General features: G+C 42.1%; 2 long non-coding RNA genes across 2 annotated transcripts; both read left to right on the plus strand.

Annotated features, from left to right (window-relative positions):
- The first annotated feature begins 840 nt into the window (after positions 1-840).
- On the plus strand, positions 841-12,312 carry LOC310745288. Its single transcript, XR_014540066.1, has 2 exons — positions 841-1,517; positions 11,050-12,312. It is a non-coding gene; the product is annotated as an uncharacterized lncRNA (long non-coding RNA).
- On the plus strand, positions 5,811-6,254 carry LOC310746401. The gene is made up of 2 exons (XR_014540704.1): positions 5,811-5,927; positions 6,108-6,254. It is a non-coding gene; the product is annotated as an uncharacterized lncRNA (long non-coding RNA).
- Positions 12,313-20,356: the final 8,044 nt, after the last annotated feature.

Below are 20,356 nucleotides of genomic sequence, written 5' to 3' on the forward strand. Positions count from 1 at the left end.
CATTTTAGGTGCTGGCTCTGGGCTTGTAGGCCTGGATGCAGATACTGATATTGCACTGAGTCACAGCCAATGTGTGGTGCTGCAATTATCCAGAAACTAGCTTCATCTTGAGTCAATACATACATTATTTTTATTAGCTGTTTATTAGTTGGCGATTTGATGGTATTTTTAACTGATTACTCTATGGATATAATATTATTTTATGGTATGTTACGAGCGACGCTGAGCACATAAGCCCAAAAATTTAATTACAGCATGCATGAGATAAATGAAGGCAAAATAATCTAAAAATATTCAGCTCTTACATTAGCTGAAGGTACTTCTTCTTCTTTTTTGGAAATCCAATATTCATCAGAATTACTGAGCAAAAATTAAATCTTTTTTCACCTTCCACAGACTTGGGAGAAAATATAACCTTGGAACTGTATTCAGCCGCATGGATAACGGAAAAAGAGGGAGGGAGGGAGAGAGGGAGGGAGGAGAGGAGGAGAGAGAGAGATTAAGAAGGGCAGGAATGGGATATTTCCCTAAGGAGGCATAAACAAAATAAAACTCTTAAACCAGAAACTAGATAGGGAAGAAATGAAAAAGCAAGTGGGAACTAATTCCTAGTCTTTTACACACATTTTGTGTGATGATCTTCTTTGAGTCTCAAGCATTGAACCTTTTCTTTTAACATCTACTTCAATGAGCTTCACTACCCAAAACACAATGATGTCATATTACTGAAAATGTGCGACCACATCCAAATTGGCAGCAATTTGCAAACAAGTTAGATTGAATTCATACGGCTATTTAAAAGCAAAATAAAGCCTTTTCTCTTTCCACTGGCATCTGAAAGATGGTAACATCTGAGAAATCCATTAATGCATGAATGTAACAGAAAATGCCAGCTTGACGTTCCTCAGTATATCTGCTGGGGGTAAATTTCACATTTTTAGAGCCAGATGAAATAAGGTTGTTGTTTTTTAAAAAATAAATAAAATAAAATAATCTAGGCCACCAAATAGCTGCGAATGCTGTTTTCTACCTTGGAAGCTGCAAACCAATTGATTGCTGTTAGCTGAGCATTTTGGCCGAGTCGCCTCCAATCCGAAATGTGCTCTATTTAATTAAGTATTCAGTGTGCATTATTTGCAGATTTAGTTCGGTTCAAGCTGTTCCGAAGCTCAACTGTTGTCTTAGTGACAAGAAGAATTATGCTTCTGTGAGTGCCTAATGCAGTGAAGAGATGACAGTTAAACTCTGCACATCTGGTGAGGCAGCCTAAATGGCTGAGCCTTATCTCCAGGAAAGCAACAACCTCCTGCAAGACGGCAACTGAGGCGGCCTTAAAGTTGCACACCAAGGAAAGCGGCACACAATGAAAAGAAAAGAAAAACGCCCCCCCACCACCACCACCAAATGAAAGTCATTTCAAGTTCCATCGAAGAGTCAACTCTCTGGGGAGGTGAAAGGAACAATTCTTCAACTTTCACAATGCGTTTGAGCACTGTGCGGTTGGGCTTCCGTTGAAGGTGAGACGTTGTTGTATAAGGTCATTCTCTAATTAGAATGAAGGAGACTAGGTTTTTGCTCCGAAGGGTTATCTGTTAATGGGACCAGAATGAATGTTGTTGTTTTCTAAAGTCACGTAAAAGATAGTGGCCACGGGCCAGGTAGCAGCCAGCCACACTTTTTGGCAGGGAAATTGCAGGTTAGTGGCCCAAAATGGCTAAGAAATAGCAGGAGACGCCTTTTGGAATAGAGAGTAATTTAGGTGAAGATGATCCATCTTTCCCCACACTCAGCTGAGGCCACTCTATTTGATGAAGAAATTCTTTATCTCTCTTAAATAGAAGAGACTGAGTTTCACTTTTTTCTCAGTCTCTCATTCTTCCCAGTCTTACCCTGAATTTGTCACATAGGTGCCGGCTTCCTGGGGTCCTGGGTGCCCAAGCACCCACAGAATTCCCCATGCAGGGGCTGGGCACCCACAAATTTTGGCACCAGGGCCATGCACACTGCATGGCACCCATGCCCCCGGCCACCCACTCCTGCAGGGCCAAGCTGGCACTCCTAATTCACTACTTTTCCACATCACTATCCAATTTTTAATTTTAAAAAAGTTCTTACAAGAACTTGTCTCCAATTTTGTCTAATATACACATTTTTGTAAGCAGCTTCCCTTTAAGATAATGCATTTTGTGCATTCTTTTCACTTATATATGCATTTTAATGGACATCCTCCCCTAATATGCATATTTTGGGACACCTTGTTTGGTTGGGAGAACTATATTACAGAATCTAGAGAAGCGTGAATTTGAGAGGACATAGCTGTGATTTGGTTCACATTGGTTTGGGAAGTCTGAATTACATAGGTTCACATTCTAGTATAAATCAAGCCATAATTTCTCCCCCTGATTGTGGGGCAGTGAGCTGCCACTTTCCAAGAGTGTGTTATTGTTTTGTTTTGTTCCTGTTCTTGTTTTTATTGTGATTTTTTGTGCGTTGATTCTGATAAGGAAGATCTACAATCCCGATAAGCATTATTGCCTTGAACTAGTTACTCACTATTTTCAAAGCTTATCTTGCCTATATTAATTACCCACAACATCACTCAGAAAATCCCAGTTAAGACACAAGCACTTATTGTACAATCAGAAATAGCCACCCATTATGTGTGGAAAAACTTGAGTCATTCTTTGAAAAATCTTGATACATGGATTTAGAACGTAAGTGTCACAAACCCTGTTAGAACTGCCAAAAACGTCAAAAAGTATATAAGGAATCATACTGATAAAAGAGATGATGGAGAGAGATGATGACAAGCTTTTGAAAATGCATTACAGTTCATGACTACAAAAATTAATAGGAATATGCCGGTTGAATGAATGCCAGTTACCAAGGAAACTAAAGTGATGTACACCCTAGAAAATTTCTGCTCCCAGTATAATTATTTTATATCTTTGCTTTTCCTATACCATTTGCAAAATATACAATTCATTAAACAATGTTCCAGGATGTTTAAACAACTCTTCCTTTCTTCAGTTCCTTAATAAAATATACTCTAAATTTAATGAGGTGTGCTAATCTCATTATGTATGCAACATCCCCTATTTTTGTTACATCAAAGCTTCATTAATGACACTTGCTTATGCTTCCAAAATATCCTTGTTAACCATTTCCCTGCTGCGAATGAACTAAACACGATTCCTTTCTTGCTTCATGAAAGGTCTTTGCACCAGTGCTCAAATTATAGGGGTGAAGCTAGAGGGGTCCGCAATGACAGACACAAGCCCAGCCCCCTGACTCCCCACAATATCAGCCAAATCTTCCCTGTAGCATGATTCTGAAAAACAAACAAAAAACCAGTAACTAGGATGGCTACCAAAAAACCCCACTGGCCCTCCTGTTATCGGGAAAAGCCAAAATGTTTTGCTGTCAAAACAGAGCAGAAAGTGTCTCCCACACCCCAGTACTCAAGGCCAGCCAAGTTGGCCCCTGAGGCAGAAAACCCCACATGTTCCTCATTCCCCGCCCCTGACAATAAGAATATAATCGTAATAACACTGAATTACTATTTGCTGTCCTGCCATGACACTCAGAACTGGGTTCCTCATTCTACATAGTGTTGGGCCAGCCTAGGTTTGAGCATTGCTTCAAATGGTCATATAACCTAGGTTTGAGATTTAGAATTTCTAAGTACTGTATTCATAGCACAGTTTACCTAGGAATAAGTTCCAGAATCTCCTGGTAAGGCTGGGAGAGAACTCTGCCTGAAACTCTGAAATGCAGCTGTTAGTCAGTGAAGACAATACTGAGCTAAATGGACCCATGCACTGACTCAGAATAAGGCAGGATCCTGTATTCTTACAGTTTAGCTTCTTTATTTTATTTAAGTGTATTAAATGGGATTTTTATACCAATGGATGCTCTAACATATCCCACCATATGAGATAAAGTGGGGGCTAGAGATCAAATAAACCTCCACCATCTTCTGAGCTAACTTCAAATGGCAAACAATACAACTGCTACCGTTTCCCCCCGGTTTTTTGTTTTTGTTCTACAAGCAAAACGAGGTGAGTAGAGCATTCACTCAAATGATGCTTCTTCCTTTATTCACTCCAGGGATGTGTGCATTGAGCATTATTACCAACACCAAATGAGGAAAGGAAGAAAAGAGGGCTGATAGGAACAATTGCTTACCTCAGGAAAAATTACGCTGAGGAAAAGAAACTCAAATAGTCTGAAAAAACCCCAAACCTGCTAGTGTAATCCTATACATGTCTACTCAGAAATAAGTAGCACTGAGTTCAATGGGGCATGCTTCCGCCCTCAGAGCCTCACAGTGTTTGATGCAGCCCTTGCGGCTTCTCCTCAGCTGCCGTGGAGCACTGTGGGCACTGCCAGGCACTGCCAGGCCCTCAGTTCAAATCCAGCCAATCCGTGGTGGCCTGAGGTGCAGGGCTTGGGGAGCAGACCTGAGTGTTGCAGTCTTCCTCGCTTTTCCATGGGCTCTGACAATGTTATGGGATGAAAAGGAGGGTGTTGGGCTGAGGTGGACAGATCCCTTGCCCTGAGATGCACCCAAGGGTGCCCATTGGGAGTGGTGGGGCAAAGGCCAGGGAAACCCAACAGAAGGTAAAGCCAGAGTCAGTGATAGGCAGAACCAACTACCGTATTTTTTGCTCTATAGGACACACCCGACCATAGGACGCACCTTGTTTTAGAGGGGGAGAACAACAACAACAAAAATCCCCCCTCTCTCTGCACAGCTCCCCTTCAGCGGAGCAGCAGGAGAAACAGAGGCCCTTCCACTTCTCCTCCCACTTTGCTGAAGGGGCGCTGCGCAGTTCTCCCTCTCTGCTGAAGCCAGGAGAGTCTTGCTCTCCTGGCTTCAGCAAAAGGAACCCGAAGCCTTTGGAGCGCAGCGCAAGTTCCCGCTGCGCTCCAGAGGCTTCAGGCGGCTATCCCTGAAGTCTGGAGAGCGAGAGGGGTCGGTGCGCACCAACCCCTTTCACTCTCCAGGCTTCAGCGAAAGCAGCGCGGAGGGAGCGCTCCCTCTGCCCTCCGGAGGCTTCGCATTGCTATCGCTGAAGCCAAGGAGCCTGTATTTGCTCCATAGGACGCATACACATTTCCCCTTAATTTTTGTAGGGGGAAAGTGCGTCCTATAGAGCAAAAAATACGGTAATTCTAGTTTTGCCACTTCTTTTTCCCTGCACTACTGAGAATAAATAATAATAATAATAATAATAATAATAATAATAATAATAATAATAATACCCCACCCATCTGGCTGGGCCTCCCAAGCCACTCTGGGTGGCTCCCAAGAAGAAGAAGAAGAACAGTTTGGATTTGATATCCCGCCTTTCACTCCCTTTAAGGAGTCTCAAAGAGGCTAACATTCTCCTTTCCCTTCCTCCCCCACAACAAACACTCTGTGAGATGAGTGGGGCTGAGAGACTTCAAAGAAGTGTGACTGGCCCAAGGTCACCCAGCAGCTGAATGTGGAGGAGCGGAGACGCGAACCCGGTTCCCCAGATTACGAGAATACCGCTCTTAACCACTACACCACACTGGCTCTCTACACCAACTACACCAACAGAATATTAAAAACATGATAAAACATCAAACATTAAAAAAATTCCCTAAACAGGGCTGCCTTCAGATGTCTTCTAAACGTCAGATATTTGTTTATTTCCTTGACATCTGATGGGAGGGCATTCCACAGGGCAGGCACCACTACCGAGAAGGCCCTCTGCCTGCTTCCCTGTAACTTCACTTCTTGCAGTGAGGGAACAGCCAGAAAGCCCTCAGCGCTGGACCTCAATGTCTGGGCAGAATGATGGAGTAGAGACGCTCCTTCAGGTATACTGGGCTGAGGAGGAAGCTCCTGGGTGGTGCCATTCCCCTGGAGTGGATGTAAATAAGAAGGGAGGCAGGTGGGTGCTGGCTGAGGGAAGACTGAGGCGGGTGGGGTGCTTCCCCATTTCCACTGCCCCAAAGAGGAAGGGAAACTACACTACCCACAGAGCTGGAATAGCTATTGGCACTTCCATTGAAACCAAGAATGACCAAGTAAGAAAAACAGGGAGCAAGGAAACTACCCCCGGCCCAGGCAGGCATAAGTCCATTGGGGCTTAAGACAGTGATGCTTCTTTGGAAAAGGATGGTACTTTTTGCCATATGTGGTAGACATGTAAAGAGGTAAAAGCTTTCTGGGAAATGATATCTAACGAGTTAAAGAAAATGTTTAAAAACACTTTTGTGTTTTTTTTTAAAACCAGAAGCTTTTTTATTGGATATAGTGGGTAAAGAGATACAGAGACAAGATAAAAAATTGTTCTTATATGCAACAACTGCGGCAAGAATTTTGTTAGCCCCAAAATGGAAACAACAGGCATTACCAACAAAAGTAGAGTGGCAGATGAAATGGGTGGACTTTGCAGAACTGGCAAAACTGACAGGAAGAATCCGGAACCAGCGAGACCAAGCATTCCAAAAAGTCTGGAATAAATTTGTATTATATTTGAAAGACAACTGTAAGCAATTAACAACACTAGCAGGGTTATCTGAAGACTTGTAAGATGAAATTGCTACCAATTCAGGTTGAGTATTTTAATATTTTAGGAAATGATATAGCAAGGATAGGAAACGAAGTGAAATGTAATGATGCAAAGTTTAATCTTGTAAACCATTAGACGGAAGGAAGTTGTTAGGCTCAGTTGAACCAAAGAGATAAAATAAGAGGATATGATGTTACGTAATGTGATTATTTGCAAAGCCAATAATTTTATTTTTTTTTAAAAAAAAGACAGTGATGCTTCCTTCCTAGGGAACTCCACCCCCACCCTCTATAGGCTTGCTCTGTCCATTCACACCTGCTCTTCTTAAAACGAAGACGGTCATTTGAGTAACCTGAGCCACCTTAAAAATAGCCTGAGTGATGATAAAGGAGAGCATTTGCTGAACACATTGGTTTCTTCTCCAGCGCCAGGCACCTATAGTTAATTGGAAGAAAGCGGAAAGGCAGATCTATTTAAGGGGCTATTGAGTGTTCCAGTGTATGTCTGGCCGATCACCTCAGCCTTGTCCAGACTCACAAGGAAATTAATGGGATTGCAATCAGTTTCACTAGCCCCCCCCCCCCCGTCCTGGGAGGGAAGCATGTTAACAACCATGGGAGTTCTCATATGGACAGTCCACCAAACGCCAGCGCTATTTTCAGAGGCGTATTGATTGGACGAGTTCCCAGCAGAGAACAACAGCACGGAATTGAAACCATATCTGCAGCTGGCATCCTACCTATGCTGCAGTACTCTTAGCACAACAAAGGACCAAAGGAGTATATAAGTCGAGTATACTTCTTTTTTTAAGAAAGAATCTTGGGAACAAGGGCTTAGGAATCCTGCATTATGCTTAAAAATATATATTTTTTAAAGCTGTGCAGCAAAAAAAAGTGCTTTTCTAATCCTACTGAGGTGAGGAACTTTATGCAATGAGAACAAGTAAATAAATCCCAAAGTTAAAATTGCTACGTTCACAATCCTTCAGATAACCCTTACACTAAGTCTGCTTAACCAAACAACATGTGCATTGCCTGTGAGCTGCCCTACAAAAGTTTGTGTCTTATATTTTAAGTAAAGGTAAAGGGACCCCTGACCATTAGGTCCAGTTGTGACCGACTCTGGGGTTGCGCTCTCATCTCGCTCTATAGACCGAGGGAGCCAGCGTTTGTCCGCAGACAGCTTCCGGGTCATGTGGCCAGCATGACTAACCTGCATCTGGCGAACCAGAGCAGCGCACGGAAACGCTGTTTACCTTCCCGCCGTAGCGGTACCTATTTATCTACTTGCACTTTGACGTGCTTTCGAACTCCTAGGTTGGCAGGAGCAGGGACCGAACAATGGGAGCTCACCCCATCGCGGGGATTCAAACCGCCGACCTTCTGATTGGCAAGTCCTAGGCTCTGTGGTTTAACCCACAGCACCACCCGCGTCCCTGTATATATTTCAAGTACCTTGTTTTATATTGCAGCATCTTTGTAGGTTAGCATAGGAAGTTTCATTCAGCAGAGGGTACATTCCCTTGTAGTGGAAATGGTATGTGGCGTAATGTGGGATCACCTCTTTTCCTTAACTAACGGTGACAGACGTACCTGGGGGTATTCCTGGATCCTTTGCTGTCACTCAAGGCTTAGGTGGCCTCAGTGGCCTGGAGTGCCTTCCATCAGCTTTGGCTGGTGGCCCAGCTATGCCCCTATCTTGGCAGGGATAGCCTAACTACTGTTGTCTATGCTCTGGTAATCTTGAGCTTAGATTACTTCAACAACTGGTTTTCCAACGGGGCTTCCACGGCTTCCGATTGGCTGCAGGAGCTTCCTGCAGCCAATCAGAAGCCGCGCTTTGGAAGTCGGACATTTCGGAAGTTGAACGGACTTCTGGAAAGGATTCTGTTTGACTTCTGATGTACAACTGTACTGTGCATTTCACTGCGTGCCGGCAGCAAACTCAGAGCAACTCATTTCTCTATAAAAGCATGAGAAGAGAGAGAAAATGATTGGGAATCAGTAATAAAAGTCTTCCGCGGCAACAGAAACCGACACTAGGACAATTAAGAGAGGCTGTTGGAAGAGTCATAAATAGGGCATGCATCACTACTCCAACAGCTGCAACCAACAGGAAGAAATAAACAGGCGGGCCATACCACCGGGAACTAAGTTAAAGGCACAGCAGATCTTTAAAACCTCCCTGGCATTTTGCCTATGAATGTCAAAAAGGCTAGAGTTCCAATTACATTTTATTACCAATAATCGGCACCAAACAGGTCTGAAAAAGACATGGGAGAAGGATGTGGAAAACACTGGAATGCAACCGGATGACGACAGTTCCATCTGGATGCTTTTAAAGATTTGCAAGGCGGCCATTTGCACTGCCAAAGAGGCAGCTGCTGTCCATTTTAAGTGTCGGCGTTCAGGCTGAAAAGAGGGCTGTCTCTTTCGAACATGGTAGAGACACACTGGCATTTCAGCTTTTTCATCTATTGTTATCAGTGCAGCCTTGGGGACTCCTTGGAAGTGCACCGCGGATCGCCAATGGCCCCAAGGCAGTTTAAGAATCACTTGTCTGGAAAATAAGTACATATGTAATTATGCTTTGATGCCAGGAATAGTTCTGCAGGTCTGATTCTTTAGAAGCTCAGAAACATGGCCAGCAGCACCCAAGGCAGTCATATATGTACAGAAAGTCTGCCTTTTGTATAAACCCGCGTGAGCTATTGGGGCCCATTAACAGTCCATGATAGAACACAGAAACCTCTAAAAGAGCCATTTGGGCTTTTAATGGCCCAGAAATCAACACACCTCCTGGGTGAATACATTAAAAGAGTTAAGACTGAGAGGAGAAGTGAAACTCGTGATCAGTCACTTGGAGATCCTTTGGGAAGGTGATGGGAATTCAATAGAGGCATAGCCCAGCTTTTGAAACTAGCTAACAAAGCCCTAAGGAGATCATTCTTTTGCAGCTTTCCTTAGGAAAAGTAGGCTATCAATGTGTTTTGTTTCCTTGTAAACAGTATCTCACAACTTCCCTTTCACTGGTATCTGGAAATGTTTCTTTCATTTTTTTATTTTTTTATTATTAATGTTGCAATACATATATGAAATCTTTACATAATGATACATATACATTATATTTGTAAATTCACATTTTTACATTTCATTATGTACCAACAATTATAGATTTCTTATTTCTTGCCCTGTGTCTTCCCTTCACCCGTGCGTGACTTCCTTGTTATTATTTTGTAACTTTATTATTGAGATTGTCTTTTTGTATCTTAATAATTAAACATTCATTCTTATATATTTGCTTAACTTGACTTAACTTTGTGAAATCAGTCTAAACATATCAATAAATTCTTGTTGGAGCATCTTTTGGTCATGTATTCTACACATTTCCATTCCTGTTTGAGATTTTGATTAGATTGCATTCTAATTGTTGCCATCATTTTTGGTAATTCAATCATTTCAAAAAAAAAAATATGTTGCCAGTCTTTCAATGTTGGTACTTCTTCTGATTTCTACCTTGCTACGCCACTGGGACCATCAACACCTTTTGTATCTCTATCCCTGGCTTTGAAAGGAAGTCCGTTCACTCCTTGCACCTTATAGAACAGGGTGGTCACGGGGCCTCGATACACAAGTTTATCCTGTATTTTCCCACTGGCCTCCAATCTTCCCTTCAATACTACAAATAACCAAAATCCTACCATTGGTTAATTTATATGACTTAGCCGCCCCATCTATAACAATATAGCAGGCTTTATTCTATGGATTTATTATACTTTGCTTTTCAGAAAGTCTTCTCACAAAGTGTCTTAGAAATATATATAATACCGTACATAAAATACACATAATGAAAACAGAAAAATTAAAAGGACTAATAAAAAGCAGTCAATATATACAGGTTAAAGTATGAAAAATAAATATGTTTGAAATATTGCATGCATGACATTGGAAACAGAGACTCAATGGTTAGTGGAAGGATTGAAAATTTTCTCCAGCTCACTGATTCTCTCCAATAAATGTCTCCTAGTTTCCACATTTGTGTTAAAAAAAGAAATACGAGGTACGGATCCTTGCCTTTTCCTTGTATGAGGTAGTTTCATCCTAAATCAGCCTGCTCATTACCTAATTATTGTTTTCCCCAGTGTTTCCTGAATTAATATGTTCAAAAATTCTGCCCAGATATTAATGTGGTGGACTCATGATTCAAAGAAAAAAGAGAAATATCCTTGTCACTTTTTTTGGAGATCCGAACCATTATTTTAACAAAATGTAGGCAGCCACCATCTTGTCTTCAGTCGGTGATATATTCATCATTTTCACAGCTAGGCCATGTGTTAGATCACAAGCCTACTGAATTTGCAGATCAACAAGAATGTTTTCATTGATACCGGTGAGATTTGGCGCAGGGCCATACTGACTATGCTTGGCATGGCTGTGCATCATCTACCGATCTAAATATACTGCTATTTGTTTGCTAGTTTCTTTATATTTCTTCATAGATGAGCCTGCATGCTGTGGAAACAAGCTTAATTGGTGTTTCTGCCTTTTTTTGAGAGGAGTTTCCTGTCAACTTTCGTTGAAGAATGTAGGAAGAGCCTGCTGGATTAAACCAGATATTGTTTGACATCCCGTTTTCACAGCGGCCGGGCAGATCCCTCTGGGTACCCCACAAGCAGGGCTTGTGTGCAACATCAATGTCCCCACTTGTGACTCCCAGCAACTGGTATTTAGAGGCATACTGCCTTAAACCACAGAACTGGAACATTTCCTCCTCTTCTACTATTCCTGAGACATGGAGACTAACAGATGGACAATGCAAGTGCATCCTGTGAGTCTTAATGGTTTCAAAGAGACTTCTACTTCAGAGACAGAAAGATAAGCAGCAATGCTTCTATTATCCATTATTCAGCGGTCTGAAGATCTCTTTCTGCACTTGAACGTATATATATTATAATTCTCCATCCTGTTTGGACATCTATTTGGTCATACCAACTGCCTATATTAATATGTTGAAGTCAGGATTGATGGGTTGTTTTTATTTTTAAAAATTTCTTCCTTTTTGCTATATTTGCCAAAATAAATAAATAAAATGCTCATCCATTAAACAGCAGATCCATAAATCTGATGCTTAGTGTGAGCCATGGCACTGTTGTCAGTGGCTGCAAGGCCAAGGATGACCATGCAGTTTTTAGGTGCCTAAATTGTTCCCCTGCTCCATTTCTGGTATAGCAGGTAAGTGTCAAATTGAGCATGGAGGAGACTATTCAATGGATGTTCCATCTAGGCCATCAAACCCTGTGTCCTGAACAGGAAGCCTAAAGAAAACATTATTCAGCTTCTTTGGTTTTCCTTAAAATCCTTCCAAGCTCAGAATGCCAGATGTTCTGCACTACTCAGCTGACTTTTGCACCTAATGTATTTTTGTATCTAATATATCTTTGTTTAATGTATTAAATATCAATCTTATTTTCAACGGCAATAGGGAAACAAATTTTCTTCCCTTTTTTAAATATTTGAAGTCTGCCTTCCCCCCTTTTAATCTTATTTTTGTACATTAATGCCCCCTTTTCTCTCGACTATCCTATATCCCACAAGCTGTTCATGCTTCAGATCTTTCAGTGCTGCCACAATCATTTCCCCATATGCATAATTCCCCACAATATTGGAGCCACTATTGTTCCAGCTTCACATTTTCCTTGATATGCCTAAAAGCTTTAAAGACATTAGAAGCAGGAAAAAGAAAGATAACATTTCATGCCTGATCTATAAGACATTGTTTATATTAATCGTAGTAAGAAGAACATGGGCAAAAGAATAAGTTGTTTTATGCTATAACTGCATCAATTTCCTTGAAAGTTGCCATGCAAGGATGGATGCTTTAGTTTTAAGAATCTGCTATTATGAACTTGTGCAGAAATATTAAGACTTTTAAATCAGGTACCAGAAGTTTAACCTGCAAAACTTCCCGCTCACTTTTCAGCTGGTCCTTGGAGCTTTTGCCAACTAGCTGGACTTGCAATCTAATCAGTACAAATGAGGTTTAACAAGCACACGGACACAGTTTCACAAACACATATCAAGAAGAAATGAAAAACATTCTCAGGAACAGATTGTGCTAACCTTTCATAATATGGCACCTTGTGTGAGCCCAACATTTGGAGCCCACAAATGGATGGATCTTCTCAATTTTGTGCTCTCTTGGATTGGTGCCCTCTGCAGGGGAACCACCTGCACCGCCCAATATTGTTTGTTTGTTTGTTTGTTTAATTTATATACCGCCCTCTACCTGAGGGTCTCAGGGCAGTTCACAAAATAAAATCAAGATATAAAACCACAAAATACCTGATAAAAATAAAAACAACAACCCAATAACGCCCCCAAAAAAACACATTTTAAAAGGGCTTAGGATGTCAATCAAATCAACCAAAGGCCTGGTTAAAAAGGAACGTTTCACCTGGCACCTAAAGGTGTATAATGAAGGCGCCAGGTGAACTTCCCTGGGGAGAGCATTCCACAAACGTGGAACCACTGCAAAGAAGGCCCATTCTCATCTTGCCACCCTCCGAACCTCTCAAGGAGGAGGCACATGAATCTTGGGGTCCGGGTATGTTAATATGCAAATAGGCGGTCCTTAAGGTATTGCGGTCTTGAGCCATTTAAGGCTTTATAGGTCAAAACCAGCACTTTGAATTGGGCCTGGAAACTAATTGGTAGCCAGTGCAGTCAGACCAGGATCAGTGTAATATGCTCAAACCGCCTTGCTCCAGTGAGCAACCTGGCGACTAACTAAAGTTTCCGAACGGTCTTTAGAGGCAGCCCCACGTATAACACATTGCAGTAATCTAACCTTGAGATTACCAGAGCATAGACAACAGTAGTTAGGCTATTACTGTCCAGTTATAGGCATAGCTGGGCCACCAGCTGAGGGTGATGGAAGGCACTCCAGGCCACTGAGGTCACCTGATCTTCGAGCGACAGCAAAGGATCCAGGAGTATTGTCAGCACTGTTCTCAGGGTAGTATTGATTAAAGGTAGCAGGAGTGACCAATCATCCCAGAATCCCATGCTCTCCAGCTCATTGCCCACAGGGTTGGTGGCCAAAGAATCTTGCATGCATACCAAGCCCATATTCTTACTCCTTTTCATACAGTCCTTTTAATACATGGCGCACTGTGCATAGATGGCCTCTGGCTAGTGTGCCTGAACTAAATTAATAAATCTAAGGCTTAGAAAAATCTGTATGTGGAAGAGCCAAAAGGCGGCAATCCTTTAGCGCGTTTCTGCTTTGTGTGTTTATACGGTCAATGCATTGATCAAAGCTAGATGAAAGAGATGGAAAAAGCTTGTGGAAACATTTGCAAATCCCAGAGATAAACTACATCAGGGTCAATATTATCTGTCGTATCAGTGCAAGTGCATAGAGGTCTGAGAGTAACAAGAGATTATGAGCAAATGTGTGTGACTAAAACATCTTTGGATCGCCTGCCTATGTTTTAAAAAAAAAAACCCAAAATCAACAACTTCTGTTGTAACTGGAAGAATATGCAGTGGTGAAATCAGAACAAAGCCAAAAAAAAATCACCCATGAACTTTTCCTGTGGATTTAAAAGCAATCAATTCCACCTACTACTAGCATGCACCAGTACTAACCCAGTACCCGCTAAGCTATCTTCCAACTTCTATATACTAAAAGAGGGGAGAAAGTAGGTGTAAATGGGAGATATGATCTTTTTAAAAAAAGAAGGGGAGAGGAAAGGTATGCACTCCAGCACCAGAAAGGGAGAACATGCACAGCTGCAAAGAACTAAATTCTGGATGGTGTCACACACACACACGCTCTGAAAGATCAGGGACACAGCTTGAGTCTGACATTGTCATTTATCATCTCCTACCAGCTTCAGCGGTTAGCCCAGCTGTGGCCCTGTCTGAATGGAGATAACATGGCTTCCATGTCCTACACCCTAGTAACCTAATGTCTGGTTTGTGAACGTCCCAGTCCTCAAACACTCTGCACCTCAATCGGGAGAAAGCTGCACTCGAAGAGCTCAGGCGATGCTGGATTTTGGCATCAATGTCAGCCCTTGTGGAAAGATAACTGCCCAGGTAGGAGAAGTGACCGACATTTTCCAACGTTACACCATTAAGTTGGATTTGTGGCGCTGCAGAGGGGTTGTTTTGTGCTTGTTGGTGCAGCACTTTGGTTTTTTGGATGTTGAGCGATAGGCGAAGCTTTTCATAAGCTTCTGTGAATATATTTAGGATGGTTTGGAGGTCATCCTCTCAGTGTGTACACACTACGTTGTCATCAGCATACTGAAGCTCTATGATGGAAGTTACGGTAACCTTACTCTTTGCTTTCAGTATGTTCAGCTTAAAGAGCTTTCCATCTGTTCGATATATGATTTCTCCTCTGGAGGGCAGTTTCCCTTCGACAAAGTGTAGGATCATGGCAATGAATTGGCCTCCACAGTCACTTACGGACTCACTTTTAAAACCATGTTTATGGAAGACAATCTTACTCGGCTACACATGATCGCCAAAGAAGAAGAATGCATTATACCTGGGGCTGCCTTTGCAGACAGTTTAGATATGCCCACCTGATTCTACATCCTCAACCTCCATCCTTCCTACCTCCACACAGAGGGCAAATTGCTAAAGGGAGATCATAGTTATGTAATATTCGCTTTATATAGAAATCCCAAAACAAAGCAAGTGGAGGGGAAAGGCTACATGCAGAATATATTTTGAGATTCATCTCAAAACACTGGAGATGTTCTGGGGAACCACATCTGGCCAGAGGGATCCCCCCTGCCCCAAATTTGGCAAGTGATGGGGTGATGGGGCACTCTGAACTCCTCAGGATCGTCAAGACTTCAAAGTACATAGCTGTCAACCTTCCCCTTTTTTGCAGGAAATTCCCTTATTCCAGCGCCGTTTCCCGCTGCTTCCCACTACTATCCCGGATTTCTAGATATCCCATAGACTGTCCCTGGGACAGGTGAGGCTGCCAATCCCTTATTTTCAAATCTGAAAGTTGACAGCTATGTCAAAGTATCATGCAGGGCCTAGAAAAAAGAGGCAAAATTGCTTCACTTTCCACTAATTCACAGCTCTCAGACCGTTCCTCTGTGCCCATTCAATAGCAAACTGCTATTTCTCTCACACACACCTACTGGTCCTTGTGCTCTCCCTAAAGGTGAACTGATCATTCAAGATACTTCCACAAGTCCTTAAGAAATATGAATATTCCTTTGTCAAAGCCCCTGACTCCCATCAGGTGTCGTTTTAGGCACAGCCATGGCAAGAGAATATTTCACAGCAATTAAAAAGCAAGCACATAGCAATGCATATCTTACATATGCCAAATTATCTGTATAATTTGCTTTCCACCCACAGTAAATAGAAAATGAAAAATGAAAAAAAGAACATTCACCTTTCAAATAAACTTAAGAGATATTTGCTACTTATTAAAAAGTAACAGCAGCGGAGTGAAATGTCACTTCCTAGAGTTCATAATGAACTTAAATACTACAGTGGTCGATTCAGCATGAGGTACATGGGCCCAATTACCATGCTAGCATATTGTGTTATTGTCTATGATAATGATCAAGTCTCTCCTTCTTCCCACACTTTGAAAATAGCTAGATTTGCTGGTTCAGCAATCCAAAACTAAAAATATTTTTTAACGCCCCATGTTACATTATGAAGCCAGAAAGGGGCTGAATCTTGATTAAATGGCAGACAGGCAGTTGTGCCTTGAATGACTAGCCTGATGTGTGATTTCCTATCATCTTGCTCAGTGAACCACTAAAGGTGAATGCAATCGAGAACAGTGACTTGCATGGGGAGCTTACGGCAGAATAATTGTAGGGAATGAATACAAATTAAATCCTTTAAAAGACATAGCCTCTGCAGGTATCTGAGCCCGACATATTACATGCACATTTTTTAAAAGATGGGAAACATCAAACACAATGTGAAAAAGCAGAGTCTGCTCTTTTCAGATAACAAAAACCAATGCATCGTAATCCAGGAACAGGCTGACTAAAGAATTCTGATTTATGCCAGTTTTAACCATACTGTGTAACTGACCGACTCCAGGGCCACTCATTGTCCATTCCCTGGGAGCACTGCCTTGAGACCATTAAATGTCCTGGGCCAAAGATTCTCCTTGATGTACATCATCATATTTCATGGAATTTGAATGCAGTGGCAGTAGTTTCTGCTGAAGGGAGTGTGGCGGAAGCAAAACCCCGACACTCTACTTTTAGAAAGGTCTGCAGTTTATTTTATAGTGCCATCAAATTTGGGAGTTGTTCCAAAGATATTTCAGGAAAATCGCACTGCAACTCATTTGAGACAGACTGCTTTAAGCACTAAATAGGAACATGGCGTATTTTTACTGAGAGATGGAAATCAGCAACGATTTTGCTGAAAGGTGGGGGAGGGGGGAGCATTGGCAACAGCAGCTCACAGGACATGGATGTTATAAAGGGTTACAACTTCAATGTAAGGAAACAGACTCTCCTGTTCTACTTGTGCGGGTACTAAAGGCACATACCATGGATCTGCATAATTCAGATGTGCCATACAAAGAGACTTTTCTTGTCCTCCATTGCTGAGGAACAAGACAACCTTTGCAACCCAGTGGTGTTCCTACTTCCTTTTCTTATTTTTATTTTCGAAGTCGTTTTCGTTTGGTTTTACAAGTATAAAGTTATGGCAGTACCAAATACATATCCGTATAAAGAGATTTCTCTGAATCTCAGGACTTCCCACCAACCCCTCCCTGGGTCCTGTTGTCAAGATTTTCAACTGCATATTATTTCATAATCTATATTTTGTATCTGTCCATATTGTTCACAGTATTTGTTACCTACAAGTGTTATTAGAATCCTGCTAATGTTTTCATCTGCTTACAGTGATCTCCTAAATAGATTATAAATTTTCCCCATTCTTTCTTAAAGTTTTTGTCTTCCTGGTTCCTGAGCTTTCCAGTCAGTTTTGCCAATTTCAGCGTAGTCCAACAGCTTGGTTTGCCATTCCTCTCTATTAGGGACTCTTTCTTCTTTCCATCTCTGGGCTAGTAGCATCCGTGCGGCTGTTGTCGCATACATAAAAAGTCTTCTCTGCCCCATTGGGGTGTCGGTACCTACAATTCCTAATAGAAAAGCTTCTGAGTTCTTTTGCAAAAGTTATTTTAAACATTCCCCCCCCAATTCATTATATATCATTTCCCAGAAGGCTTTTGAAATACAGTGGTACCTCAGGTTACAGACGCTTCAGGTTACAGACGCTTCAGGTTACAGCCTCCACTAACCCAGAAATAGTACCTCGGGTTAAGAACTTTGCTTCAGGATGAGAATAGAAATCGTGCGGCGGCGGCACGGTGGCAGCGGGAGGCCCCATTAGCTAAAGTGGTACCTCAGGTTAAGAACGGACCTCCAGAATATATTAAATTCTTAACCCGAGGTACCACTGTATACTCGGAGTCCTGCAGTGATTTCATGCTCTTTATTGCAGCTTGTAAAACAGTGACTGAACCCCCACCCCCACCCCTCAGGCTTTTATATACATTATTTACACAATGAGTCCCATCTGACTGGCTGATTCTGCTTCCCTCCTGGAGCCTGATTGGTCTTCTCCCTGCAGGCCAATCAGTTGTTGCATTTTAGGATTCTACCTGTTGGGATACAGCCAGGGAGATAAAGTCCATCATGACTCCACGTCGTCTCCGGACGTCCATCGATCTCCCGTAGACACGCAGTATCAGCAATTAGTGACACGAGCTCCAGAAATAGATTGCCACATTCCTGGGCTGATGCATGCTCTATCAGCAGAATTCACACAGCGAAAGATCCACAGCAGGAGAGCATATTTACAAGTTTATTCAGTGTTGGTCAGAACAAAGAAAAACATGACTGCCTGCTTCGGTATGCTCAGGCAAAGAGAGAGAAACGAAAGCAATAGAAAACATAAACATCCTGTGAACAGGAAATACGCAGACTCTGTGACTCACAAAGCCTGCTCCCTTTTAAGGTGGAACGGAAATATCCTAACACTACCTGCCTATTGTTCTAGGATCCAAGTTTAGTACATAACACCTTTGATCCTACTTCTTTATCAAGTCCCTATTGACATCCACAGGTCCTTCAGACAGCCTATTTTATGGGTGAAATGGCATCTAAAGAAAAGCCCACCTAGCATAATCTTTGCCCAATGGGTAAATGGGACACTCCCACACTAACTTCAGTCTGTTCTCCACCTGCCTGACTTCTTATGTACAACCACTCCAGGGAATGTACCACCTCTCAACTTCCTCCTCCTCTGTCATGGGTCCCTCAGTTGTGTCAGAACCTAGCATGGTTTGGCAGCCCCAGGCAGAAGAGGAGAAGCAGGAAGGAGAAGCAGCAGCCGTGGGAGGGCTTGAAGTCTAGCACCCTGGGATGGAAAATGAAGGTTCTCTTCTTGTGACTCTAGATGTTAGAGAGGGGGAAGCAGATCTGAAGGGCTCTCTGGTCCAAATCTTCCTTAAAATTAAAGATCCCCAAAGAGTGTGAGCAGGAGCCTTGGCTATCAGCATTTAGTAATGTACTTAAACAGTAGACCGAGCAGGTGCACAGTTCACCTGGACACAGCCGTCGCCTCTGTGGTGAGAGGTATGATATTTCGATTTAAATTCTAGTCATTATTGCTCAATTTGCATCCTGGCATTCTGTGAAAATAGACTAACGTTCGCTAGAAGACTGCTGCAAAAATCAACTCTGCAGTAGCAGCAGCAGCAGCAGCAATACAGTGGTACCTCAGGTTACATACGCTTCAGGTTACATACGCTTCAGGTTACAGACTCCGCTAACCCAGAAATAGTGCTTCAGGTTAAGAACTTTGCTTCAGGATGAGAACAGAAATCGTGCTCCAGCGGCGCGGAGGCAGCAGGAAGCCCCATTAGCTAAAGTGGTGCTTCAGGTTAAGAACAGTTTCAGGTTAAGAATGGACCTCCGGAATGAATTAAGTAGTTAACCGGAGGTACCACTGTAATTAAAGGAAACAATCAGGGATATGAGTAGTGAAATAGATGCAGCAAAGAGTCCTGTAGTATCTTAAAGCCTAATGAATTTGTTGTGGCAGAATAAGCTTTTGTAATAAATGTGTTAAATCTGTAGCTCTTTGTTTACCCCTCACAGCTCACAGCACCCTTAACAAATGACAGATCCCAGGATTCTTTGGGAGAACTCACAAGCTTTGAATGTTTAGGGTGTTCACAGCCTAACAAAGCTACACCTATGGAAGATGAAATGAATGTGAATTTATCAATTGAAGAATAAAGGCGACGTTTCAATTGATAAACAGTGAAGCACATTATGTCAATTTTAAACAAAAATGGATGGATTTATGAAACTAAAAAAAAAAAGGTCATGCACATATCTACTGTGGGCATAGAATGAGTTGGGGCAGAGTTCAGCAACCTCCACACAACTCTCTTGCTTTTAAAATATCTGATCATATCAGAACCAGATTTAAATTAAACAACTGGGGCTGGCATCATTGCATCTTGCTTTAGCCTCAGATTCATGCCGTCTGGAGTGTAATCTCAATGATACTATTTTAGGAACCCCAGCAGAAGGAAATTCAATCTGGGCGAAAACAAAGCATGCAATCAAGGGAGAAATAAATGAGCACTCTGAAAATATACTACGAGGAGAAAACTAGCATGAGTAAGTGGAATGATCACTTTATGAGTCTATTTTAACCATGTTATTAACCATTCCTGCCACCATAATGTTTCTTTGGAGAGAATCCGATTCA

Source organism: Podarcis filfolensis (genome assembly GCF_964270895.1).
Source record: "Podarcis filfolensis genome assembly, chromosome: 12".
NCBI classification, from domain to species: domain Eukaryota; kingdom Metazoa; phylum Chordata; class Lepidosauria; order Squamata; family Lacertidae; genus Podarcis; species Podarcis filfolensis.